Below are 27,471 nucleotides of genomic sequence, written 5' to 3' on the forward strand. Positions count from 1 at the left end.
AGTTTGATGATAATGTGTCTTGGTGACTTTCTTTGGGACCTACCTTGTATGGGGTATGATAAGCATCTTGGATAGATATCCTTTCATCTTTCACGATGTCAGGGAATTTTTCTGTCAGCAAATATTCAACTATTTTCTGTTATCCCTCCCTGTTCTGGTATTCCAAGCACTTGCAAGTTATTTTTCTTGATAGAGTCCACATCATTCTTAGGGTTTCTTCATTTTTTTTATTCTTTTATCTGATTTTTCTTCAAATATATTGGTGCCAATTACCTTATCCTCCATCTTTCCAATTCTGCAATTCAGTTCCTCAATTCTGCTCCTGTGACTTCCTATTGAGTTGCCTAATTCTGTAATTTTATTGCTAATCTTTTGAATTTTTGAATGCTGTCTGTCTTTGGATTCTTGCATCTTATTAAATTTTTCATTATGTTCTTGAATAACCTTTTTAATTTCTTCAACTGCTTTATCTGTGTGTTTCTAGGTTTTTTCCGTACATTGCCTGATCTCGTTTCTAATGTCATTCCTGATATCTTGGAGCGTTTTGTATATTAATCTTTTGTATTCTGCATCTGGCAATTCCAGGAATTCGTCTTCATCCAGGAGAGTCCTCAATTCTCTGTTTTGGGAGTTTGTTGAAGCAACCATGGTCTGCTTCTTTATGTGATTTGATATCAACTGCTGTCTCCGAGCCATCTAGAAGTTATTGTAATAATTTATTTTATGTTTGCTCACTGTGTTCTGTGTTCTGGCTTTTTTGTTTGTTTGTTTCTACCGAAATAGGTTACTAGAGTGCTCTAACTTGATTACTGGAGTCTTTGAAGCACTAAAGCCATGCTACCAGAAGGTCAGAGCTGTCACCAGGTACATGAGCCTATGAGTCTATTCACTATTTTTGCATAGATTCAGCTCAGGTGTCCTGACAGTCCGTTCCCTAGTTTGTGGGGTAGGCTCTCACCAACTATCTTAGAGGAGTAGTAGTGATGGTTGTATGCACTGGTTTCTGGTAGTGGCAGGGGGTCACAGTCTGAGGAGGGCTGGATGCTGACAGCCTTCCCCCAAGTGTCAGTGAGGAAGGAGTATCTCTGTTCTCTAGAGTGCTCTGGTGGGTGGGCTCTGTAGCTGTACCTTAGTCAGCCAATGCTTAAACTATAAAGACTGGTAGGCACCACTGTCCTTTTGTGCATGGCTTGGTGGCATGGATGGAGCCTCAGCCTTCAGGTCCCTACAGTGGATAGGTAAGGGCACTGTTTGATAGGCAGAGTGGTATCAGACCTCCAAAACCTGCCTCTCCATTGCACTGCTGAAACAATTACAGTCAGACCTCTAACAGATTTGCCCTTGCATTATAATAGCCACCTGGTTCCATGTAGGGGCAAAAGTGTGTGGATTGCTTATGCCTGGACTGGAGCTGCTTCTGCTCTGAGCTTCCAGTTTAGGGGAGTCAGGAAAGTATTTCTCCCCCATTTGTTAATTTGCTCCTTCTCCCAGGCCAGGAGAAAGGGTCAGAGAGGGCATGGCACGTTCTGTCACAGGCCCAAGGAATTCAACTGCTAATGAAGCTGGCTGGGGTAGAGAGGAGGGATCAGATAAATAGGAGAGAGTACTTTCAGAAGGAGGAGCTATTAGATCAATGCAGTAAGTTAGACAAAATCACTTATCTGTGTCAAGAGCACTGTTTTATCTTAGGTTCCAAAGATGTGTGTAGCCTGTGTGCACTGGTTGGGACCCTGCCAAGATTGCCCCAAGGGGTTAGGGCTGCACCCCATACTTGCCTTCTTTAGCTGAGGCAGCTTTGTCCTAAACCCCACAGCCAGACCCATGGCCATCACACCAGGGGGCGGGGGTGCTAGCATTTCGTTTGCCTTTTTTCACTGAAGCAGCCACTTCCTGAACTCCGTGGCCAACAATGCTGTAGACACTCCACAGGGTCAGGGGTGCACCACTTTTCTTGCCTTCTTTTGCTGAATCGGCCATGTCTCAGGAAACTACCATCAGCCCTGCCACATTCACACTAAAGAATGGCACCAAGGAATCAGCTCTGAGGCATGGCTCTGGCTTGGTAACTTGTCACTGCTTCTGCACTGTCTCTCACTCCCCTGTCACTCAGATCAATTCTTTTGTTCTGTGTTTGATGCTCAGGGTTCGTAGATTGTCATATATGTAATTGATTCACTTGTTGCAAGAGGTTTCAGGGGAAGCTTCTGACTAGTTAGCCATCTTGGCCCTGCCTCCTAAAATATATTTTGAACATATTTTTCTCTCAGTAGTTTTTTTTAGTTTACAAGCTCCTTAAGGGCAGGAATAATGTTTACTATATCTCACTAATACCTTACACAAGCATTCATATATGGGTGCTTCATACTTACCAAAGAGCTCGTCTCTAGCACAGGAGGAATTTTTCAAATGTACTTTATGATACCTGATCAGAAAATGCAAGGCTACAAGTAAAGAGACAGGGTATTGAAAATTCAAAGGGAGTTAACGCGAAAATAATGAGGAGTGTGATGGAGAGAACACAGTGTATACCACCAGGAGCCTCACGAATTTCCAGACTTGACATCCCTTTTTCAAGAAAGAGGCTGGAAAATGAACCTTTTTTTAAAGTAGAAAATTGGACTTCTAATTTCTGTTTCCTATCAGAGTTCTGGAGTTCTGGGTGGAGCAAAGGGTTAATACTCATAGGTGCCTCAAAAGAAAGGTCCAGTGATATACTTCTGAAACCCTACGAAGCACAGTCGTATTCTGACACATGTAGGGTCACCAAACGTTGGAATCAACTAGAAGGCAACTGGTTTACAGGTATCAGAGTCTTAACTTTAAGTTATTCCATTAACTTCCTCAATATGTTTCTCTTTATTCTTGGAGCCCTGATGGTGCAGTGGTTAAGAGCTCAGATGCTAACCAAAAGATTGGCAGTTTAAATCCACCAGCCACTCCTTGGAAACCCTGCGAGGCAGTTCTACTCTGTCCTATAGGGTTGCTATGAGTCGGAATTAACTCGACGATGAGTTTAGTTTTTTGGTTTTATTACCTTCCTCAATATTTTTCTCTTAATTCTTCATATATAAATGCATTTTAAATGTTCTGAGTGGTGGTAGTACAAGCAAAGTAGTGAAGGGATGCTGAAGCTTTAACACAGACCAATACTATTATTATTAAGATACTATTAATACTACTACTACTACTATGTTAGTAGTAGTAATAATAATACTAGCATCACCTAACATATTTGCATACTTGCTGAGTACCAGGTACTATGTTAAGTGCTTAGTATGCATTCTTTTGTTAAATTTCTCAATAAGTCGTACATGGAGTGCACCAGTAATGCTTGGTAAGTATTTTTTAAGTTTTTCAACAACTGCAGTTTTTTAAAGCATAGCAACTACGATTACAAAGCATAGCCCCTCATTTTAACATACTGAGTTGCCACCCAGTTCTTGTATGTAACTCATTCATTGAACTATGCAACGTGTTGCTCTGAGACAGCCCTAGGCTTGATTCTTTAGAATTCTAGAAGGGATAGATGAAATAAACCTGTGAATTTATTTCACAGAGCTGGGCAAATCCTAGGCACTAGGTCTGTTATAACTTATGATTTTGTCTATGCCAAAATGATGCTTGTGCTTTAAAAGGCAGAAATAATTTTCACCTGCAAAACTATGAAAAAAAATATATAGAAGAGATGGCCTTTGAGCTGAGAAGACTGCAATTTATGAATAGAATTCAGAGAAGGATAAAGGGGATAAAAGAGCACCACAGGCTGAGGGATTACGTGAGCAAACCCAGGGAGGCTGGGAGTGCAAGGTGGGTGCAGGTCCCAACAGAAGTCCAGCCCGTCCTCAGCACACAGAAGTGGAGGAACACAGAGCAAAGGTCGTTGAGATCAGTTCACCAAGGGCTCTCCAAGCCAAACTAAATTTTCGTTTGGTAGGTTTCAGAGAACCATCAAAGAGTTTTTGAAAAGGGAAGGTTAATTGCCAAAGAGATTTTACTTTGAAAGTGGTAAGTAGAAGAATTAGATGAGAGAAACATTAAAAACAAACAGATAACCTAGAAGGCCACAATCAGAACTCAGGTGTGAGGTGACAGATTTTGTATTAAGATGGTGCAGTGGAATTAAAGGAAGAAACCTATATTACAGGCATTGAGAAAGAAGAGCATCTGGGCTTGGTGTCTGGGGGAATGTAGAGGATAAAAAAGGGGAAGAAATCATATCCTTAAGAATATAAAAAATACAAATAAAATGTCTGCTGTTCTAACGAAAATTATCCTTCCAGTATTTGTTAATCTTGCACCTCCGTGCCCGATATATCTTTTATGAGACGTTTATTGCATATTTTTCCCTTTCAGAGTATATTTTTCCATTTCTATTAAGAAATTAAATGAACTGCTTTGCTCTATTTCATAAGTAGGCTAATAGTTGAGTATTCTGCATTCAACTTTCATTGAAATGGTTTTATGAACAAATATTAGCTTTCTGTACTTTAATGCTTGCACAAGATCTCATGAATTTTTATTTTTAATTAAAAACTGACTCACTGATTGCTGATCTTTTTATATTCTTTAGCCTATTTTTGTCTTCTGAGCATCTTTCTTCCTGCCAGTTCCATTCCCTTTCTCTGAATCTGAGCCTTCAATGAGACTCTGGTTGAATCTAACATCAATCAAATTCTTTCAAAAACTGGCAAATATTTCTTTGCCTCACACATTGGCTTGGAGTTAAAAACAAAAGGCTCTTCTGTTCAAAATGTGGAGTAAACCCTAGCAAGTGATAAATGCTTTCTTTAGGAAGTTTTTCTGCTTATCGAGAAAGAAGAGGTTTAAATTAATTATCTGTCCTTTAAGAGGTCACTCTGAGGAGAAGTCATATGATCTATGCTTAGAAATTACTTTTCTTGGTCATGAGGTGAAACAAGTAGCCTGGGAAAAATATAAAATTTTGAAAGGCAAACAGGATCTTCCCATGAGGTGCTGGAAACTGAGAGAACTAGCACTGCCTAAGTAATCTCAAGGGAAATTTAAAGTGGAAGCTACTTTGAAGATTTTTGATAAAAAATTGTCCTGGAAGACTTATGGAACACGTGCCATGCCCTGAAAACATTGATTAATTAAATAAAGTTATGTAAAATTAGCAAAATTAGTCAGAGAAAAGTGAGATTGCATAATTACTCATAAAAATATTTTTCCTGGGATGCAGGAAAATGATGGCATACAGGGTTATAATGGGTATTACTGTTATAATGTATTGAGATACAAGATAATTATTGAAGTGGCCATTTTTATATATGTAATTATAAGACTGTAAATTATATATGTGTATATATATATATATATAGCTGTGTATTTCTTATAAGTATAGTGTTCTTTTTAGGCACAATTTCCTTTTACATGAGTTTGTATTTTGATGAAAAGTACATGATCGGCCATAATATATAACAATCTGTTTCTTATCTATTTTAATTAAGGGGACCCTGGCCATTTGGATCACAAGGAATACTAGGTTTACCAATGGCAAACTAAAAACAAAATTATGGCAAACCACTTGGAACATTTCCTTATACTTTGTTGAAATACAAATTAATTTAACATAGTTTCTAATCATGAAGGCTTGCTCTGGTTGCTTTATTTTCAGTGATCAATGATAAGCAAGTTAGATTCTGATTGTATTGCAGGATGGAAGTTTTCTGCCCCTGAACACCTTTTACTTCCTCATCATCACTAGGGAGACAGGGGATTCAGTTTCCTTCCCCCATTTCAGATAATACTGTAGGAGAGAGTCTTTTATCCAAGAGAGATTCTGGATTGTGTTTTAGGTGCTTCACTCTCAAAAAAAAAAAAAAAAAAGAGAATCCAGAATAAATGAGACTTGCTGATTCAACTACTTGGGTCAGCTGTGTTAGCAGGATTTATTGACTTGATTATGGGGTGGGAGCGGGGCTGTGTAACAGTAAAGCAGGACCCCTTGGAGTGTGGAGACTGGGTGGCATAGAGAGGAGAGATGGAAAATAAGAGAAGTTGCTGGGCACCGATGGCAAGTCATTCATATACTATATTATTTTCCACTGCCCAAGGACTGCAAGTGTGCTTATGATTGTTAATTTTATGTGTCAACTTGGCTAGGCTATGGTGCCAATTGTTTGGTAAAACACTAGCCTAGTTTGCTGTTATCATCACATGTGATTAAGTCAGCTGACCTCAGATATAAAGCAGATTACCGTCCATAATGTGGGCAGTCCTCAATCAACTGAAGGCCTTAACAGTGAAAAGGAATTTCCCTAGGGTGCAGTCTGCCTGCACACTCCTGTCTTTTAAAGTACAAACATCAAAATAGACATTTTGCCAGAACATTGACACTTCACTCACCTGATCTACGGATTTTGGATTTGCCAGACACCCACAATTGTGCAAGCCAGCTCCTTGAAGTAAAGCTCTCTCTTGATACATGTGTATGTATCTCACTGGTTCTGTTTCTTTAGAGAACCCTGACTAATACGGTACTTATGATTGATAACGCACAAGCTTGATTCTTTTTGTGGTAGACTGAGCCAGAATGCTTTAGCAGATGTGAATCAGAATGGCAGGGCCACATCTGGAAAGTGATTTTCTTCTCTCTACAGGAGTCTGAATAAAGCTTTCCTCACTGAGCTTCTGACAGCCAGTTACTCTGTGTTACCTCACACATTTGAATTTATTGGATAGAGCATTTAATTTTGTGCCAATAATGTTTGTGCGTGTGTACATACACACACACACACACACATATATACATATCACCAAAACATTCTATTTCTTTAACTTTAAACAAAATTTATCCTCATTAACAGCATTTCCTAAAAATTTGCTGTATTCTAAGGACACTGTTTATAAGAAACTTAGCGATTATGCTCTAGAATATCAGTATTATTAGACATGCTAGTAAGAAAGGCAGAAAGGGAAGAAAAATGGCTTCAAGATTTTCTAAATAAAAATGGAGATGAGATGGGGAGAAGCCTAGGGCATTTCACCCAACAAAGTGATGAAGAGAAATCACTGCGCTAGTCACATTGAACCATGGAACATTCCGAAGGGAGCACAACCCTTTCATGAATGACAACTTATTCTTAAATATTTTCCCCTTGAATTTTTATAATCATGCTACCAAGAGAGTAGATATAATTAAGATTGAAATGAGATTTCTGTTAGGAAACTGATGGCTGAGATTTAATATTTATTCCAATTATGTGGCATGAGACTAAATCATATCCCAAGACCATTAGAGCTGCTTCAAATTTTTTCTATATAAAATTTTTTCTCCAGTTCTCATGAGATTTTTACCAAAAAAAAAAAAAAATGATATTTAGGCAGGAAAGACATTTGTTAGCACAAAATTCAGGATTCATTTTGAAATTACAGCTGGACTAATATACACAGTGATTGACCTTCTTATTCTGTCCATCTTACTTGTTAGACAGCTAAAATGTGGAAGCATTTTTAGACTTGTATATTGCAGTATTTTAAACTATTTAGCAGTTTTCTTATAATAGACACAAACCCTTTCACTTTTATATGTACACATTCATCCTCCTCCACCCTCTTTTTTTTTCTTTACTACCCTTCAATCCAAGCAGCTTAATCTGAAAATTGCTAGACAGCTGGTCTTTGTAGAAGATTTAACACTTTGGGTATTTTGAATACAGTTTTGTAGCTGCTGAAAACTGAAATATAAATAAAACAAAAAAAAAAGGGTGCTAGAGAAAAACACCCCACAAGTAAGCCACATATGCAGTGCCAGTTCCTTTAAGGATTTTTTTTAGAAAGAAGACAGTATTTTCCTCTTGGTGTTAGGATCTATTCAGCTGCCCCAACACTTTCAGTTTTAGCATCAGCTTAAATCTGTGGAGATGAGATTTATTATATCTAATTGATAAAGGGTAAGTGCAAGGCTATATAGGTGATAGGATATGATCAGTAGAGAACCATCAATGTATCATAACTCAAAGGAAACCTCTTGTGACTGTTTCTAACATTCTCACTGTAGGAATATCTGTAGTGAATGATTTCCAGTCAATTTAGAGTTGACTCATACGAAAAACACAGAAAAGTAGAAAAAAGAAAATGCCTTCAAAAGTGTTATTTCATGAATGTATGTTTTAATTGCTGTCAAATAGGCTGTTGACTCACGGTGAGTACAACAGAACAAAATGTTGCCAGGTCCTGAGCCATCTTCTTGATCATTTTTTTGCTTGAGTCCATTGTTACCGACACTATGTATTTTGAGCATCTACCAGTGTAGGGGGTTTATCTTCCACCACTATATCAAACAATATTCCGTTGTGATCCATGAAGTTTTAATTGGCTAATTTTCAAAGTAAATCACCAGGCTTTTCTTCCTAGTCTATCTTAATTTGGAAGCTGCACTAAAACCTTTCCACCATGGATGGCCTGGCTGATATTTGAAATACCAATGGCATAACTTCCAGCATCATAGCAGCATAAAAACTACCACAGTATGAAAAACTGACAGACGAGTGGTGACATGAATATATAGAAGAATAAAATCAGTGAAGTGTTGGTAACCCGAAGCTTCTATGTTGCCCCAAAACTGTGGCCAATTAAGTTGTCACTGTTTAAGTTAAATGCAATTCTAGTGTCCTAATCTGGAATCCAGAATTGACTTTTGCATAGAAATAGTGTGAAAAATTGTGGCTAGGTTTCACTGAATTAACACAATTAGTACTTTATTTCATGGTACATGAGTATAACTATAATTGACATTTATTGAGTACACCTGGCAATATATTAAGTACATTATGTGTACTTTCCCATGAAACATTCACAGTATTTTCCTAAGATAGGTAATACTATTTTCCCAATTGTATAGATGACAAAACTGAAAGAATGAGAAGTTAAATAATTCATCCAAGGTCATGCAGTTAGCAAAAGGAGAAGAGAATTTAATGTCAAGCAGCTTAATTACAGAGTCCAATCTGGAATGCTACATTATACCCACTGTCATGAATTACAGAGGTTTTTGTGCGCTGTTCTAGGAATGTAATCATTTACTTACAACACTGTTTCTGTGGGAAAATACTTTGTGAATATTTGGAGTACAGCCCATATGTTACTGCAATAAGGGAGAAATATATTAAAAGGCTGATTATTTAGAATTAAACTGAGTAAGCATGAAGAAAACTAGACTGCCAACTTAATTTCTTGAAATCTTTCAGTATCTTCATCAATTTTTTTCTTTTACTTCTCTCCATGTACTATCTTGTTTAATACATGGAGTGGTTATCAAGACATATAGGGTCTATCCAATTGTTTGCTCCCATTACCGGAGAAAAAAACCAGTTGATAGGCTAATTTATTTGCTAGGCAAAACCGGAAAATAAGAAGCATAGTATAGTGGTTACCATCCCAGGTTTTCGAGTCAGATTCTTTTCAAACAAATCCCAACTTTGATACTTACTAGCTGTGGAATTTGGGGTAAGCTATTTTAACCTCTTTATCCTCTGTTTGGAAACCATGGTGGCATAGTGGTTAACCAAAAGGTAGGCAGTTTGAATCCACCAGGTACCCCTTGGAAACTCTATGGAGCAGTTCTACTCTGTGCAATAGGGTTAATATGAGTTTATTATTATTATTATTATTATTATTTGATTCTTAATCTGTGAATTTAGAATAATAGTAGTTCCTAGCTCATAGGATTGTTAAGAGGATTAAATGATATACTATTTGTAAAGCATTCTAGAATATTGCCCAGTTCCTAGAAAGCAAAATTTTTGTTTGAAACAAAAGTACTTATTTTGATGAAATTTAACACCCATTTGTGATAAAATTCTCCTCAAACAAAAAGTAGAAAAGAACATCCTCAAACTGTAAAAGTACATCTGCAAAATACCTACAGCTAACATCATACATAAGAGGAGCAGTGGTGACTCAGTGGTAGAATTCTTGCCTTCCATGTGGGAGACCTGGGTTCAATTCCCAGCCAATGCATCTCAAGTACAGCCACCACTTGTCTGTCAGTGGAGGCCTATGTGTTGCTATGATGCCATACCTGTTTCAGAGGAGCTTTCACACTAAGATTATGAAAAAAGGCCTGGTGATCTACTTCTAGAGAATCAGCCAGTGGAAACCCTACAGATCATAAGGTTTGATTCAGTTGTGCATGGGCTCTCCATGAGTGTGGGGAAACTGGAAGTCAGCTAACAACAATAACAAATATCATACTTAATGGTGGAAGAATGAATTATTTCCCCCTAAATTTGGGAATAAGATAAGGGTATTTACTCTTATCATTTTCATTTAACATTATAATGGAAGTTTTAGCCAGGCAAGAAAAAGAAATAAAAGCCAAATTTGGTGATCAGAAAATATAATTCTTTTTATTTGCAGGCAACATAATCACGTGTGTAGGAAATCCTAGAGAAAATATACAAAAACTTTACTAAAACTAGTAAGTAAATTTAGCAAAGATCAATAACTTACTAGAAAGCTATAGAGGGCACTGGGTTTATAGAAATCAAGAGAATGGAATACTGGCATAAGGTCAGACACAGATCAATGGAGTAGAATTGAGAATCTAGAAATAAACCGTGCACCTATGATCAGTTTGTTTTGACAAGAGTAACAAGACAATTCAATAGAGAAAGAATAGTCTTTTCAGAAAATGGTGCTGGGACAACTGTATATCCATATGCAAAAAAATGAAGTTGAACCCTTACCTCACACCACATATAAAAATTAACTCTAAATGGGTCAAAGATCTGAATATAGGAGTTAAAATTATAAAAATCTTAAAAGAACACATAGGCATAAGTTTTAGTGACCATAGATCAAGAAATGGCTTCTTATATATGACACCAAAAGTATAAGCAACCAAAGAAAAAAATGGATAAATTGGACATCATGAAAATTTTAAAAAACTTTTTTGCTTCAATTAACCCTATCAAGAAAGTAAAAAGACAACTCACTGAATAGGGAGATTTAAAAAGAATATCATGTATGTTATAAGGTTCTAATATCCAGAATATATAAAGAGCTCATATAACTCAATAATAGAAAGACAAAAATAATCCATTAAAAATGGGCAAAGGATCTGAGTAGGTGTTTCTTCAAGAAAAACATACAAAAAGCAATAAATATACAAAAATAAATGTTCAATATCATTAGCCATCAGAAAAATGCAAATAAAAAATGAGATATCATTTCATGCCTACTAGGATGACTATAACAAAAAACTATTCAGATAATAACAAGTGTTGGCAAGGATGTGGATAACTTGGAAACTTTGTACATTGCTATTGTTGTCAGATGACATTGAGTCAGTTCCTACAGAATGAAACACTGCCTGGTCCTGCACCATCCTCACAATTGTTATGCTTAAACCCATTGTTGCAGCCACTGTGTCAATCCATCTCACTGAGGGTCATCCTTTTCTAAATTTGGCCTGAATTTCTGGCAGTTCCCTATCTATATACTGCTGCAGCCACTTTTGAATGATTTTCAGCAAAATTTTAATTGTGTGTGATATTAATGATATTGTTTGATAATTTCCGCATTGGTTGGATCACCCTTTAGGCATAAATATGGCTCTCTTCCAGTTGGTTGGGCAGGTAGCTGTTTTCCGAATTTCTTGGCATAGATAAATGAGCACTTCCAGCGCTGCTTGCATTTGCTGACACATCTCAATTGGTGTTCCATCAATTTCTGGGGCCTTCTTTTTGCCAATGCTTTCAGTGCAGCTTGGACTTGTTCTTTCAGTACAGTTAGTTCCTGATCATATGCTATCTCCTGAAATGACTGAATGTTGACTAATTCTTTTTGGTGTGGTGGCTCTGTGTATTCCTTCCACCTTCTTTTGATGCTTCCCGCATTGTTTAATATTTCCCCATAGAATCTTGTACACTGCTGGTGGAAAGTAAAATGGTGCAGCTGCTTTGGAAAGTAATCTGGCACTTCCTAAAAGTTGAAAAATAGAGTTATCATGTGATCTGGCTATTCAAACTCGTTGCCATAAAGTCGATTTCAACTCATAGTGACCCTATAGGACAGAGTAGAGCTGCCCCACAGGATTTCCAAAGATGCAAATCTGTACAGAAGTAGACTGCCACATATTTCTCTCAAGGAGCAGCTGTTGGGTTCCAACCGCTCATCTGTCAGTTAGCAGCTGAGTGCTTTACCACTGTCCCTCTAGGACTCGTACATAACAACTGCAGCCTTATAAATGCTTAACAGAATTGCTTATCCCCACTGATCAATCAGAAACAAAATGCTTGTTAACCAAACTTTGGATAAACTTCCCTCCTTCCCCCAAGCCTCTGAACTTTGGCCCATCCTCATCCAACATACAGCCCTTCCTTAAGGGCCCCTCCCAGAGAAAAGACTGACCTCAGTATAAAACATTCTCTGGTTTACTATCAAATCCCATCACCCTTTCATACCATTTTGCTACATCTGGTTCTTTCTAGATTTGCTTACTCTTGTCCCTACAAAAGAAAACGGTATTTTGCTGTCTAACTCTTGAGACACTTGCTGATCTATTGCAATAGACCCCCTCCCCCCTTGTTTTCTGAAAAATGCCTCACTCTACCTAAGTTTAGATTTGGTTTTTCTTTGACAACATGAATATGAATATATCAAAAGAAGATCTTAAATTTTTTCCCTTAGTGAGTTAAGAAAATGTTTAGGACTTGCTGCCACAGGTTCTGTATAATTTATGCACATATAGTAGAAGGGCATTACAAAGTGAGGATATGTGTAAGAATATAGTACTGTACTAAAAATATTTAAGTTAAAATTTGCCAATAGATTGGAATACCATATGGACTAAAATTAAAAAAAAAAAGGATCGTATGACATTAGGAGAAACGTACCTTATTATAAACAAAAGTATTAAGTAGGTTTCAAATAGAAACATTTCGATGACTCCTGCCTACTGTTAAACTCCCTATTTAATAATTAATTTATAATTAAAAAAATAATTAGTAAGTACTAATTTAATTCAAACTTTTTTTTTTGGCTTTATGGTATAATTTATAAATAAAAAGTATCAGGCAAATGTCTAAAATGATTTTATAAAGTTCCCTGAAATGTATGATACCTTCCTTTTTCTAGATTATATTGTATGACATGTATATTTATTAGTCCTTGTCCCTTGGTGGCACAAATGGTTAACATACTCAGCTGTTAACCAAAAGGTTGGTTGATCAAGAGCACCCAGATGCACCTTGGATGAAATGCCTGGTGATCTACTTCTGAAGAATCAGCCATTGAAAACCCAATGGGCCACACTTCTGCACTGATACAAATGGGGTTGTCATGAGTGGGAATCGACTTGGTGGCAACTTTTTTTTTTTTCCTCAAAATATTTATAAGCTACTTACAAATTGAGCTAGTCCAAAAATACAGGAATTTAAACTTTAGAAGTAGGAAGTAAGAGTAAAAATATTTTCATGATACACTTGTGAAAAGTACGAAGAAGGAAGGAAGGGAGGGCAGAAAGAAGGGGAAAGGGAAAAAGGAAAGGGGAAAGTCTAGGTGGGGAGAGAGACGGTTTTCAAAGAAAGATGACAGATTAAAGCTTTGTTTACTTTATTCCTTTTTCTCAAAATTACCAAACTAAGCATGTGTTATTTATAATTTAAACAGATTAATATACTATCAGGAGAAGGGATAGCATACCTAATGGAACTGAAAAGAAAAAAAAGGCTGAAATTGCCTGTTGGTACTGAATATAAATACGCTTTTAGGACATTAAGTTGAACTACTAATGTTGCTGCCACCATGATCTTGTCATAGCACATTTTTCAAGGAATCGGTTCCTACTCTCAGCTATGCGCTTAAGTGAAGGATGGAGAAGAGGAGCCAGATAAAGCTTCAGTAAGGCAGATGACTTGTGTCCAAGCCTGAATTCGCTCTCTTTTCTCCTATACTCTGTCCAGAGGACTTCGCTCCATTTTCCATAGTGAGAGAATCTACAAGGGCAGGCTAACTGGAGAAGTAGAGTATGTATGTGGGTAGTATCACAGGGGAAGTGGTTTTTGTCCTGCCAAAATTGTTTTTATACTAAAAGGTTTGGAAAGTATTGATTTAATACATGGTCAATGATTAAAAATCTGTTTATATAAACAGTGTAGTAATTTCTCCATGACCATAAAAGCCTGGAACACTTGAGCACAGGTCCGTGTGGAAATAATACTGGTGACATTTTTTGTTTGTGTTAATCATTGCAAAGTACACATAGAACTAGGATAAATCTGTTGTATGTAGTATCAGTAAAATAAATGGAAAGAAAAAGGATAGATCACAGAATAGAAAACCTGTTTTCCTCTGTATGTATGTCTCTCACAGTGGTAGGGAAAATGTACAACTGTAGGATGGAGAGAATAAAACCAGTTTGTGAAGCAACAATGAAAAAAGCAATTGCTGTAGAAAAGCACTTAACATTGTACCATCTCCCTTTTTCCCTTTGATGATGAACAGCTTCTTAAAGAGGGAAATGGGCTTGACTCATGCCAGCTACCTATACATAATCTGGTGAAAGACAGAGACTGCTGGTTCCTTCTGTTTTCCTTTTCCCTCCCATGGACTTTAGAACTCTTTCTTGAAATATCAGATTGACTTGTTTTGCTTAAGCAGCTCTATAATATTTATTCCAAATGTCATGCAATTTAGTTTTTGGTTTTCTTGAGCTGGGAGCTGCTGGATGAGTTTCCTCCTAAGCAGGGTCACTTTGCTCTGAGTTTGCTAACTGGACCACAATGGGAGAAAGACGTCAATGGTGACAAAACCATCACGGCGCTGGAGCACTGTGGATGTAAGAACCTAGATTCGTCATCCTTGTTTAAATGCTGCAGCCAAATGTTGATGCTGCCTAGAGCCTGCTTGTTCTGCAAACTGTCGCATACTCTTTTAGGTGACGTTACATATGGAGCCATAAACTCAATCTAGCAGTTTATTGGCTTCTAGTTTTTCTTACAGCAGTATTACTCCATTGCTGAATATTTGAAATTTAATCCCTATGGATGTTCAATAACAGGCAGCAGCCTCAATCATTTAATTTGTCTGACAGTATAGGGCGAAAAAAAAGGTTGTTGCTTAACAAGAGATGCTAGGGGGGAAAAAACCAGTGAAATAGTTTTCCTACTGCTATCAGCAAATGAGACTTTGTTCCTTTTTAGGGTGCATTTTGTAGTACAGTGAATGACTCTTCGGTGTCCCAGGCTGGGAAGGAGAGTTTCAGATATCTATATTTTTCCAGCTTCAAAATCACTAGAAAAATTATATGTTGAAAGTAAAAATCAGATTTAAATTGGATTCTGTTTAAATTTTGAGTCTCTGGTGAATTAGTAGCATATACTTTTTTAAAATTGTATACTTGGTATGATAGGTATGTTTATTAGAAATTAAGACTCTATGGGATTTGTATGCAGTATAATATTTGAGTAATCTATTTAGAACCCAAAGCCTTTTCCCATCAACATATTATAAATGATGGATGGTGAAGTTCACAGGCTAACCTACAAAAGTATGTTCAACTATAACATAGATTATGGATTACTGTGGTTGTTAGGTGCCGTTGAGTTGGTTCCGACTCATAGCGACCCTATGTACAACAGAATAAAACACTGCCCGGTCTTGCGCCACCCTCAAAATTGTTGTTATGCTTGAGCCTATTGTTATAACCACCGTGTCAATCCATCTCATTGAGGGTCTTCCTCTTTTTTGCTGACTCTCTACCAAGCATGATGTCTTTCTCCAGATGGAAGGAATACACAGAGTTGCTGTACTAAAAAGAATTGGTCAACATTCAAACATTTTAGGAGGTAGCATATAAACAAGAACCTATAGTACTGAAGGAAGAAGTCCAAGCTGCAAGATTACAGATAGAATGTTTTTATCATACCTTAAAAATGACTGTAAAATTAAAAGATTTTCACAGAAAAATACATTCACAGCCCCAAACTGGGTTAACATTAATGCATCAGCCCTGCTAAAGCTCTGGACGTGGGAATAATGACAAACAAGCCACTGGCAGTAGCTCCCACTGAGTGGGGCAGGGTCTGTGGCATGCAGACAGGGACTGACGGCTGGGATTTGGTAGTGAGGATGTGCAGGAGAAGTGAATGTCTAAGGAGAGACCATTCTGGGAGGCTGCCCAGTGAGCTTCCACCCAATCCAAACCTGAATTTCCTTTCTCAGGCTATTTTCTCGGTCTGGGATTAGCATAGATTTACAGCTTCTCCCCTATCTTCTGGTTCCTAAAACAAAATCAGTGCTCTTGAGATTTTCTACAGGTTAAAAAAAAATGCTTCAAAATGCCTCTTTTTTATGATTCTTGAATTCCTGTACATTTAGACCTGTACTGGAGTGATAGTCCAAAGACACGTTGTGGTAAGTATGCGAAGGTTAAGCTTCATTTCCAAATTCATTGGTTCTTCAAAGTTTTGGGTCACTGGAACTAGAGTGGGAGCTCAAGGATGGAAGGAAATGGGTTGGGAATTAGGGATACTGGTAAACACTTACTTATTCCTTCACTCATTCATCATTCAACAAATATTTACTAGGTACCTACTAAGTATCAGGTACTATGTTAAGCAATAAAGACTAAAGATTAGCATACCTTTGTCTTGGATCCCCAAAAAGTTTACATTCTAGGAGCAAGGAGAGACATATAAATGACAACAACAAAATTCAGTAGTACAAGTATTATGACAGACCTGTTCCTAGGCTATTAGACTATGTTTGCTGCAGTAATGTATTGCCCCAGACTTCTTGTTAGGTGCCGTCGAGTTGGTTCCAACTCGTAGCAACCGTATGTATAACAAAATGGAACACCTCCCAGTCCTGTGCCATCCTCACAATTGTTTCTATGTTTGAGCACATTCTTGCAGCCACTATGTCAGTTCATCCTGTTGAGGGTCTTCCTCTCTTTTGCTGATCCTCTACTTCACTGAGCATGATGTCCTTCTCCAGGGACTTGTCTCTCCTATCCAAATTACACAAGACCAAGTCTTACTATCTTTGCTTCTAAGGACCATTCTGGCTGTACTTCTTCCAAGACACATTTGTTTGCTCTTCTGGCAATTCATGGTATATTCAATATTCATGCCTAAATCCCAAGCTTAGTGATATAACACAAATTTATTCTCTTATATTTCTGACTAGTAGTCCTAAAATCAAGGTGTCGGCAGGGCTGCATTCCTTCAGGAGGCTCTGGGGGAGAATCCATTTCCCTGGCTAACTCCTGATGATACCATATTCATTTCTTGACTCATGATCTATTCTCCATTTTAAGAGAAAGCAGCATAGCATCTTCCAATCACTATCTCTGCTTCCATAGTCACATTGTCTTTTTTGACTCTGGCCCTCCTACTTCCTACAGCCCTGGTGACTCAGTGGTTAATCATTCAGTTGCTAACCAAAAGGTTGGCAGTTTGAATCCACCAGCCCCTCCTATAGGGTTGCTATGAGATGGAATCAACTCAATGGTAACAGGTTGTTTTTTTTTTTGGTTTATGATTAGATTGGGATCTCTGAGATAATCAAGAATAATCTCCTAACTTCAAGACCCTTAATTTAATCACATCTGCCCTTTTACTATGTTTGGTAAGATATTCACAGGTTCTGGGGATTGGGACATGGACATCTTTAGGGGCTCATTATTCAGCCTACACGCAGCTATAGTGGGGACCCAATTATTGGTCCTAATTGGAAGCAGAGTCAGGACATCAGGAAAGGCTTCAATGAGGTAGTGCTTGAGCCAAGATTTGATCACTGATTTTTTATCAGGAAAATATCAATGTATTCCAGCGGGGAGCAGAATGAAAAATTTTCACAGTAGAAGACAAAGACACTGACATGTTTACAGGACTGCAGGTAGTTTGACTTGCTTGAAATATAATTTTGAGGGGAGAGCCCTGGAGGGGTAAAACTAAAGGTATGTGATTGGGTCAAATCACACAGAGCCTTATATGCCAAATTAAGGGTCACTATGAGTTGGAATCAGCTTGATAGTAATAGATTTTAATCAGCTTGATGGTAATAGATTTTAAGGGGTTTAGATTAAGGAGCCCTAGTGGTGCAATGGAGCTCAGCTGCTAGTCAAACGGTCTGCAGTTCGAACTCATCAACTGCTCTGCAGGAGAAAAGACCTGGTGACCTGCTCCTGTAAGGATTATAGCCTAGGAAAACTTATGGGGCAGTTCTACTCTACCCTGTAGGGTCACCATGAGGAGGAATCAACTCAACAGCACAGAACAACAACAAAGGGATTAGATTAGTACTAACTGAAAGGAAAATTTCAATTAAGACGTACAAACAAGCAGTACCAGATACATGTTACATCTATGTAACCAGTCTATAAAGGAGTCTCAGCTCCTTGGAGTATAAACATACAATTTTATTTTTTCCAGTAATTGTTTCACAACTATATTATGTTAAATTATTTCTTTTTGGCCTGGGTAGATTTTGTATCTTTTTAGTTATTTTCAGTTTTTATAACAGCCTCATTTCAGTACTGAAGACCAGTCTCAATTAGCTACTGCTGTGTAATAAATTCTCTCAAAACGTTGTGGCTTGAAACAAACTTTGTAGCTTAAAAGTACAAGCATTTTATTACTGCTCGGTGAGTTTACAGGTCAGCTGGGCAGTTCTAGTGATGTAGGCCAGCCTCAACTGTTCTCAGCTAGGTTTCTTCATAGGCCTGCGGTCTGCTACCAGGTCAGCTTGGGGTTAACTAGCCTAGGCTGATTTCACTCACGTATCTGGCAGTTAATTGGCTGTTGGCTGGAGTGATGGGTGTGACTAGGCTGTGTTTCTCATCCAGTATGCTAGCTCAGGCTTGTTCTCTTGATGACTGGGCAGGATTCTAAAAGAGCACACATATTAGAAATTTTTAAACCTACGATTGTGCTGTTGAGTTTGAAGGTTTATTCATAAGGTCTATTGATAAACTTGAGCTTTTTGGTTCTGCACGATTACAGTTTTCATCAAATTAAAAATAAATTTTTCCAGACATTATTTTTTCACAATTTTTCCTCTCCACCTCTCTCTTCTTCAGGGACTCCAATTGCATATACATTTGGTTGCTTGAAATTGTCTGTATGTAGTTCACTGATGCTGTGTTCATTTTTTTTTTTCATTCTTTTATCTGTCTTTCATTTTGAATGTTTTCTGTTATTATATCTTCAAGTTTACTAATCTCTTCTGAAATGTCTTGAAAATAGAAAGTTCGCATCAAGTCAACTCCGACTCATAGTTGATTTTTCAGAAAGAGATCGCCAGGTCTGTCTTCCCAGGAGCCTCTGGGAGGACTTCAAACTGCCAACTTTCTGTTAACAGCCAAGTGCGTTAAGCATTTGCACCATGCAGGGATTCAATGTCTTCACTGTGTTATACACTTTATATTCTATACCTCAGACATTCAGAGTTTTTACCTTTAGAAGTTTGATTTAGACTTTTTTTTTTTTTTTAAATACCATCCATGTCTCTTTAAGATGTTCAACCTTTCCTCTAGCTTTCAACATATAGAATAAAGTATAATAACTATTATGATGCCCTGGTCACTTTTGATTAACTGATATGTCGCCTTTAACATGGGTTATAGTTTCGTGCTTCTTTGTATGTATGATAATTTTTGATTGGATGCTAGCATTTAAAATTTTTCCTTTTTGGGTATTGGATATCTCCGTATTCTTATAAATATTCTTGTGATTTGTTGAGGGACATCAATGAGTTACTGGAAAAAAGTTTAATACTTTTGGGTCTTGCTTTTTGAGCTTTGTTAAATGGAACCAGAGCTGTGTTTAGTCCAGGGTTTAATTTTCCCCACTACTAAGGGATGGCCCTTCTTAGTACTCTAGCCAATGTTGTATGACTCATGAGGTTTTCCATTCTGGCTGTGGGAACAGTGTTCCTGATCCGGTGTGAGGCGTAGCCACTGTCTTCTCCAGTTCTTTAGGGTGATTCATTTCCCAACCTCAGGCATTTTTCTCACATGTATATATTGACCCATTCTCAACTGAACTTGAAAGGGACTCTCTGCAGATCTCCAGAGTTCTCTCTCTGTGCCTCTCTGTCTTTTCTGATACTCTGTCTCGGAAACTCTAGACATTCTGGGTTCTACAGGCTTCCAATTATTTCCTAAATCAGAGAGATAACTGTGTTACCTGTGTTTCCCCTCCTTGTAAGCTGGGTCAATCCTAGGAGTCACATCGTTCATTTCCCATTTCTCAGGGATCAATGTCCTTCATTGCCTGATGTGCAATATACTGAGTTCTGCTGTTGAATACATTTGGGAATAATAAATTTTATGTGTCATGATATCTGTTCTAGCTGAGGCTGAAACTCATTGCCCGATTTTTAAAAATAATAATGATGTGGCTACTGATGCAGCTGAATTCACCTTTGAGGTCAAACTTCCCTTATTTTAGGAAAACACTTTAATGGATCTTTTCATTATGTAAATTAAAGCAGAGAAATTGTCAATCTCAAGAAAACAAACATGTATAAAGGAGTTTATGTTGCATCTCTAAATAATCTAATTTTAGAAAACAAAAATCTGTTCTTTTTGAGGGCCTCAAAGTGGAAGAGGTTCTCTCAGGCAGTGAGCCATGTTGAGTTATATTCTGCAGGTTGGGATGTAAGTGACCCCTGCAAAATTAATAAATCAGGGTTTCAGCATTAAACTATTCAGGAAGGGATATTAGGAAATGTCTTGGCTTATGGATTCTGGGCACAGTCATAACTCGTTTCCAATTATATGTATTTTTTCATTTCTGAGTTTCAATTTCCTCCTGTTTTCTTGAAAGGTCAGGAAAGTTTAGTTAAACACCAGAATCCAGTCTCATTTGACTGTTTACAATTTAGGGAGAGGCTTGTGTCTATATTTGGGTGAAACAGTACAGAGGAATGATGGCAGCCTAGGTGTGACTGGTGTGAGATGGCAAAGTGTGATCAACAGAGAATGCCTGCAGTGGGACAGGCAGCTGGACAGACAAGTGACCACTCATTTCTGTTTATGGAATGTTTAATAATTTCTTGAGGATTCCCAGAAATGTATGGACAGGGAAATTCAGCAAAGATGGATTTCCTGTGGTCAAGGTTGATGGAGGCTTAGACTATTTTTATTTGGATATTAAAGGGAAATATCTAGAGACCTAGAGACCATATATCTCTATTCACATAATCACCAAATTCTAAGTGTACTGTTTCTTATTCTAAATATTGGTGAAACCATATCCAAATGTGGCTAAGGGAAAAGCCTTTGTTACCTACATATCCAAATCTCTGTTTTTCTATATTCTGATTCCCTTTTTTGCTCACCATTTTTTCCTTGTAATCATCTAATATCTATATTTTGCATTCACCTACTCTTAATAACCTGAGTCAGAATTATAATCTCCTTAATTTACATCATTTTTAGTAAGAGTAGAAGCTTCTTAATCTCCCTAAATAGATTATTCATAGGTCATAGGTCAGACATTAAGTACAAAGAGTTTATGGCTATTGCTAGACGTAAATTTGCTATTGTATAGACATGTATGGCTTTGAAGTTTAAGGACATTCAGTCTTCTCTATCCTTATCTATAAATGTTTGCTGTATCTCAGCTAGTGATGGCCTATTTCTGCTCTGTGACCATGGAAGGAGTTCTATGGATTTTTCTGTTTTATAGCATAGGAACAATGTCTTCTAGGATGAGTATTATCTTGCAGTGGGAAAAAAAAAATCATTAATCCACTATTTCAGATTACTACATGACAATACCGTCAATATATCAAATAATTTGAATTTGATGCCTATATGTGAATTACATTGTCCTCTAGCTAACAAAATCACTGGTTTTAATACCCTCAATGCTACAGACAGATGATATCTCTGATAAGCTTCACATAATTTTGAAATGCTACTGCTATTTTATGTTATCCAGAAAGGCATGCTAGCAGTCAAATTTCTCTCTAAGGTGAGAATGCCAGTGAACTTTTTCCCTTGTAAGTATCTCAGAATAGGAATTTATAATCTTTTCTGCTTCACAACATTTTGACACTGCTTAACCTACTGCATTTTGCTTTCTGACACCTCCATTCCACTGAAAGTACTCCCAAAATATCAGCCACAACAGGCTAATCGTAAAATCTATTTGTCACTTTATAGCCATCGTTGTGTTTGTCATCTCCACCACATTGTTGTACACCTTGTTTCTTTTGTAGCTCTCTCTCCCTTATGTTGTAGCATTCTCTTATTTTTCTCTATACTTAGGTCATTCTTTCTCATTTTCTATCCAGCTCCTATAGGTTTATGTTCCATTGACATTTCTCTTCTTCTGCTACACCCAAGAATCTAACAAAATCTATATGCTAATGATTTCCAAATCTGTGCCTCTCATTCAGACTTTGCTCCTGAATAGACGTCACAATATTTACTTGGATGTTGCCTTAGTACATCATGCTCAGCATTAGCAATATGGAATTTATTAACCTTCCACTTGCACATGAAAGAAATCATCATTCAACCAATATCCAAGTTAAAAAAAAAATTAGAATTTGTGTGTCTTAGCCTGGGTTTATGGAGAATAGATCCTGAGACAAGGCCTAAGTGCTAACACATTATTCGAGAAGTACAAGCCCAGGATATGAGGAAGAGGACAAAAGGAATGTGAAGGAAGAGAAAATTTAGGTCATGCAATAAGATGCATTACCATGGTGGTTCCAGTTTTACAACAAACTGCAAAGGAACCCAGCACATCTCTCCAAAGGTGTATTCTCTGAGCATGCAGAACTTCTCTGACCATGTTGCAAGTTGAAACCATGTCTTGAAGTAGTCTACAGATGAGAAAAATGGGGAGGAATTTATCTGCCTGACTCCATTCATAATTCCATCTTTTCTACTGTTTAATATTCACCCATGAGGAGCTAACTTCCAGCTTGTATCATTCAGGCCCTTGATGGCCAATCAGGTAGTCAGGATGCCTCAGCCTAGGTGCTACGCTGACCCAGTTGGAGAGATAAGAGGGCAATTGAGAAAGTTCAGAAAGTCCGTGTCTCAATAAATTACACTGAATTAATTCATGTATCCAAATCTCCACAATGGAATAGTCACCAAGCACCATTAGTTCTATCTCAGAAGTATATCTGCTTTTTATTTCAGGCTCTTAGCATTTTTCTCCTGAACTCCTGCAATGAACTCTTAGTCATTCTCCCTCATTTGTCCTTGCTTCCCCTCACTGCATCTTCCATAATACTGTCAGATTAAGACTTTTTATTTCACTCTTCTACCCAGCAATCATTTAGTGGCTTTCCATTGATTCTAGAGTAAAATGCAAGTCCTTACCATGTGGTGAAAAGTTCTCACAATCTGGCTGCTGTTTACATCTTTAGCATCTCCTCTCATCATTCCTCAAATAGTACCTTATGGTCAGGCCATGATCATCTTTTGTCAGTTAACCAAATATGCCATGCTACCTGTTATGGATTGAATTGTGTCCCCTCAAAATATGTGTTGGAATCATAACCTATGGATCCAATAATGTTTGGAAATGGTTTTTTTTTTGTTGTTGTTGTTATACTAATGATGGCATACCAGTATAGAGTATGTCCTAAACCTAATCATTTCTGAGTTATAAAAAGAACAGGTTAGACCCAGAGACCACATACTGGGGAAGGCAGATGGCATGTGAGGATCACAAAGAACCAAGGAATGTCTAGGATTACCTACAAGGAGGGAACAGATATGGCTACAACTTTGATTTAGACTCCTAGCTTTCATTAAAAAAAAAAAAAAAATTTTTTTTTTTTTTTTTTTTTTTTTTTTTTTAGCTTTCATAACTATGAGAAAATAAAGTTCTGCCTTTTACAGCCACCACTGTGGTATTTCTATTACAATTGTTGTTGTTAGGTGCCATTGACTCAGCCCTGACCCATAGCCACACTATGGACAACAAAACACTGCCTGGTTCTGCACCATTCTCAAAATCACTGTTACCCTTGAGCCCACGGTTTCAGGCACTGTGTCAGTCCATTTTATTGAGGGTCTTCATCTTTTTTGCTGACCCTCTACTTCATCAAGCATGATGTCATTCTCCAGTGACTAATCCCTCCTGATAACACGTCCAAAGTACGTAAGGCAAAGTCTCACCATCCTTGATTCTAAGGAGCATTCTGGCTGTACTTCCTCTAAGACAGATTTGTTTGTTCTTTTGGCAGTCTATGGTATATTCAATATTCTTCACCAACATTATAATTCAAAAGCACCAAGTATTCTTTTGTCTTCCTTATTCATTGTCCAGCTTTCACATGCACATGAGGCGATTGAAAATGCCATGGCTTGGGTCAGGCACAAGTCTTCAAGGTGACATCTGTGCTTTTTAACACTTTAAGGAGATCTTTTGCAGCAGATTTGCTCAGTGCAACATGTTTGATTTCTTGACTGCTACTTACTTCCATGGGTGTTGATTGTAGATCCAAGTAAAATGAAATTCTTGACACCTTCAATCTTTTCTCCTTTTGTCATGATGTTCCTTATTGGTCCACTTGTGAGGATTTTCATTTTCTTTATGTTGAGGTGTAATCCATACTGAAGGCTATAGTTTTTGATCTTTATTGGTAGGTGCTTCAAGTCAACTTCACTTTCAAGAGCAAGGTTGTTTCTGCATAATGTAGGTTGTTAATGAGTCTTCCTCCAATATTGATGCCCCGTTCTTATAATCTGGCTTCTCGGATTATTTGCTGAAGAAAATTAGAACAAGAACATGACAGTCAAACTACAACCTTGAGTATATCCCACATGACTTTAGAGACGATCTCAAGAATAAATTCGATGCATTGAATGCTAATGACCGAAGACTAGACGAGCTGTAGAATGACATCAAAACATCATACATGAAGAAAGCAGGAGGTCATTAAAAAGACAGGAAAGAAAGAAAAGACCAAAATGGATGTCAGAAGAGACTCTGAAACTTGCTTTTGAATGTTGAGCAGCTAAAGCGAATGGAAGAAACGATGAAGTAAAAGAGCTGAACAGAAGATTTCAAAGGGCAGTTGGAGAAGACAGAGTAAAGCATAAGTAAAGTATTATAATGTCATGTGCAAAGATCTGGAAGTAGAAAGCCAAAAGAGAACACGCTGAAAGAACTGAAGAAAAAATTCAAGCCTTGTGTTGCAATACTGAAGGCTTTTACAGGGAAAATATTAAACCATGCAGGAAACATTGAAAGAAGATGGAAGGAATACCAAAAAGAATTGATTAATGTTCAGTCATTTCAGGAGGTAGCATATGATCAAGAACCGATGGTACTGAAGGAAGAGGTCCATGCTGCAATGAAGACGTTGGGGAAAAACAAGGATCCATGATGTTGCAGGACCAAGCAGTGTTTAGTTCTGTTGTACATATGGTCGCTATGAGTTGGAACTGACTTGAGGGAACCTAACAAGAATAACAGCAACAATAATCACCAAGAAGAAGGTATACATAGGAAAGAGAAGATGTCCAAAGACTGAACCCAGGGGCATTCTGAAATTTAAGGGCTAGGGATTTAAGAAGGAACCAAAAAACTAACTGAGAAGGAATTGCCAGACAAGTAGAAATAAATCCAAAAGATCACTGTGTCCTGATGTAGTGTTAAGATAGTAATAAATTGATAAAACTATTTAATGATGTAAACATTACAGGAGTTTTTTTTTTTTTTTCTTACATAGCAATTCAAGACAGATATTCTGGGACAGCAGGTACTTTTCATTAATATGGTGAGTCACTATTCAAGTTCCTTCTAAGTTGTAGCTCCACCATTCCCTATAGCTTCATTATTTTGTGTATTGAGCAGTTTTAAGGAGAAAGATTGCTGGAGAAAGCACTTCCAATTTGTAATTTATTGGTCCTCAAAATGGTATACATCACTTCCACTGATACCTGCATATCCTATTCCTCAGTCACATGACCACTCCTATCTGCAAGTGAGGCCTGGAAATGTTGTATAGCTATGTGACCCATAAGAAGAAGAAATAGATTTTTTTTCAAACGTATCAAGAATTAGCAGTCTGTCATACCAAGCTAAGAAAAGTTTCATGCTGTCTCTATGAATTTTAATTTTGATTTGCTTTCTCTATCCCCCATAATGGGTTCATTGACATTTATTTGTATATCCCTGATGGGTTGCATGTTCTGACTGGGCACTTACCTAAGTTTAATAAATATTATTGTGTGAAAATATGAAAGAATTAGAGTTGTAAGGTATTTTATAGTTTACAAATTAAAAGATGTAGTTCAGGTGTTATCCCATTTCTTGGAATGATAACCTGAGGCTCTGAGAGGTTAAGTATTTAAGTAGCTTGCTAATAGCCCTGTAGCAAGTAAGTGATGAATTTGACCCTTAAACCCAGGTTTCATGATTTCAGGAATATGAATAGGCTTGATCACTCTTCTCCACTTTGACTCACTTGCAGGGAACCTAGAATGAAAATGAAATATTTAAATGGCTAAACTATGGTATGTAATTTACTGAGAGTTTTACTATAACCTCTATTTAAGTATTGATCTTGGATTATGCCACAGACAATGAGCTATTTTGGTTCTCTAATGACATTATCTTGGGTGGAAAGACTTGTGACAGAGACATTGGCATTAAAATTTAAAATTACTGAGGCAAGTTGGAAGAGAAAATAAATGAAATTCGGAAGGAACAATTCAATTAAAGGACTACAGTGTAGAAGGAGGAAGAATACAGATATAGAAATAGTTATAAAACAAAGTGGAATATAATGACTAATATGAGAAGTTCATGCGAGGTGTCAGAAAAGTTTAATGGAGAAAAAACAAATCTCACCTTGCTTCAGGTGAAGGCTACCACATCATGCTACTGCGAAGCCTCCATTCTGATTTCAGCCTATGAGCCTGGGGTGCTTTCACATGGATACCCAGTTACTTTTTTAATGACAAGGAAAAATCTTTAGGTGGTCCTTGAGTTCTCATAGCATTTTACAAGACAATGAAAGTTTATTAGTTATGATGTTTGTGAAAGAAAACCTTTCTCAAAGTGAGTTAAACAATAAAAATCATTGAAATGGCATTGAAAAGTCTTGAAGAGAATGCTTGATCAAGGTTTCAAACTGTTTTTCTGGGCTTTTATCTTTTTCTACTTTGCTCTTTTTGGATCAAGTTTGGCTGCAAGTCATTAGGCTCCTTTCACGATTATGTAGTCATTACAGCAGTTTCAGGACTCGCACTCTCATTTCTCCGGAGTCCAGAAGAGAATGGAGCACACTTGTTTTGCAATTCCCTGCAAGAGCCTTGGGATTCACTTGGTTAGCTTGGTCTGAGTCACATACTTGAATCCTAGACTTAAGAGAGCACCCATGTCTCCAGAACTATGTGGCTGTGGAGTTATAAATCAGCAGTGTTTGCAAAGGAGAAAAAGATAACCAGAAGGGTCCAGAGTAGAAGATGAGAGAATTTCATGCTGAGAGAATTATTTTGGAAAAATAATGTATCAG

The sequence above is a fragment of the Elephas maximus genome, chromosome 2 (assembly GCF_024166365.1).
Source record: "Elephas maximus indicus isolate mEleMax1 chromosome 2, mEleMax1 primary haplotype, whole genome shotgun sequence".
In the NCBI taxonomy this organism is placed as follows: Eukaryota; Metazoa; Chordata; class Mammalia; order Proboscidea; family Elephantidae; genus Elephas; species Elephas maximus.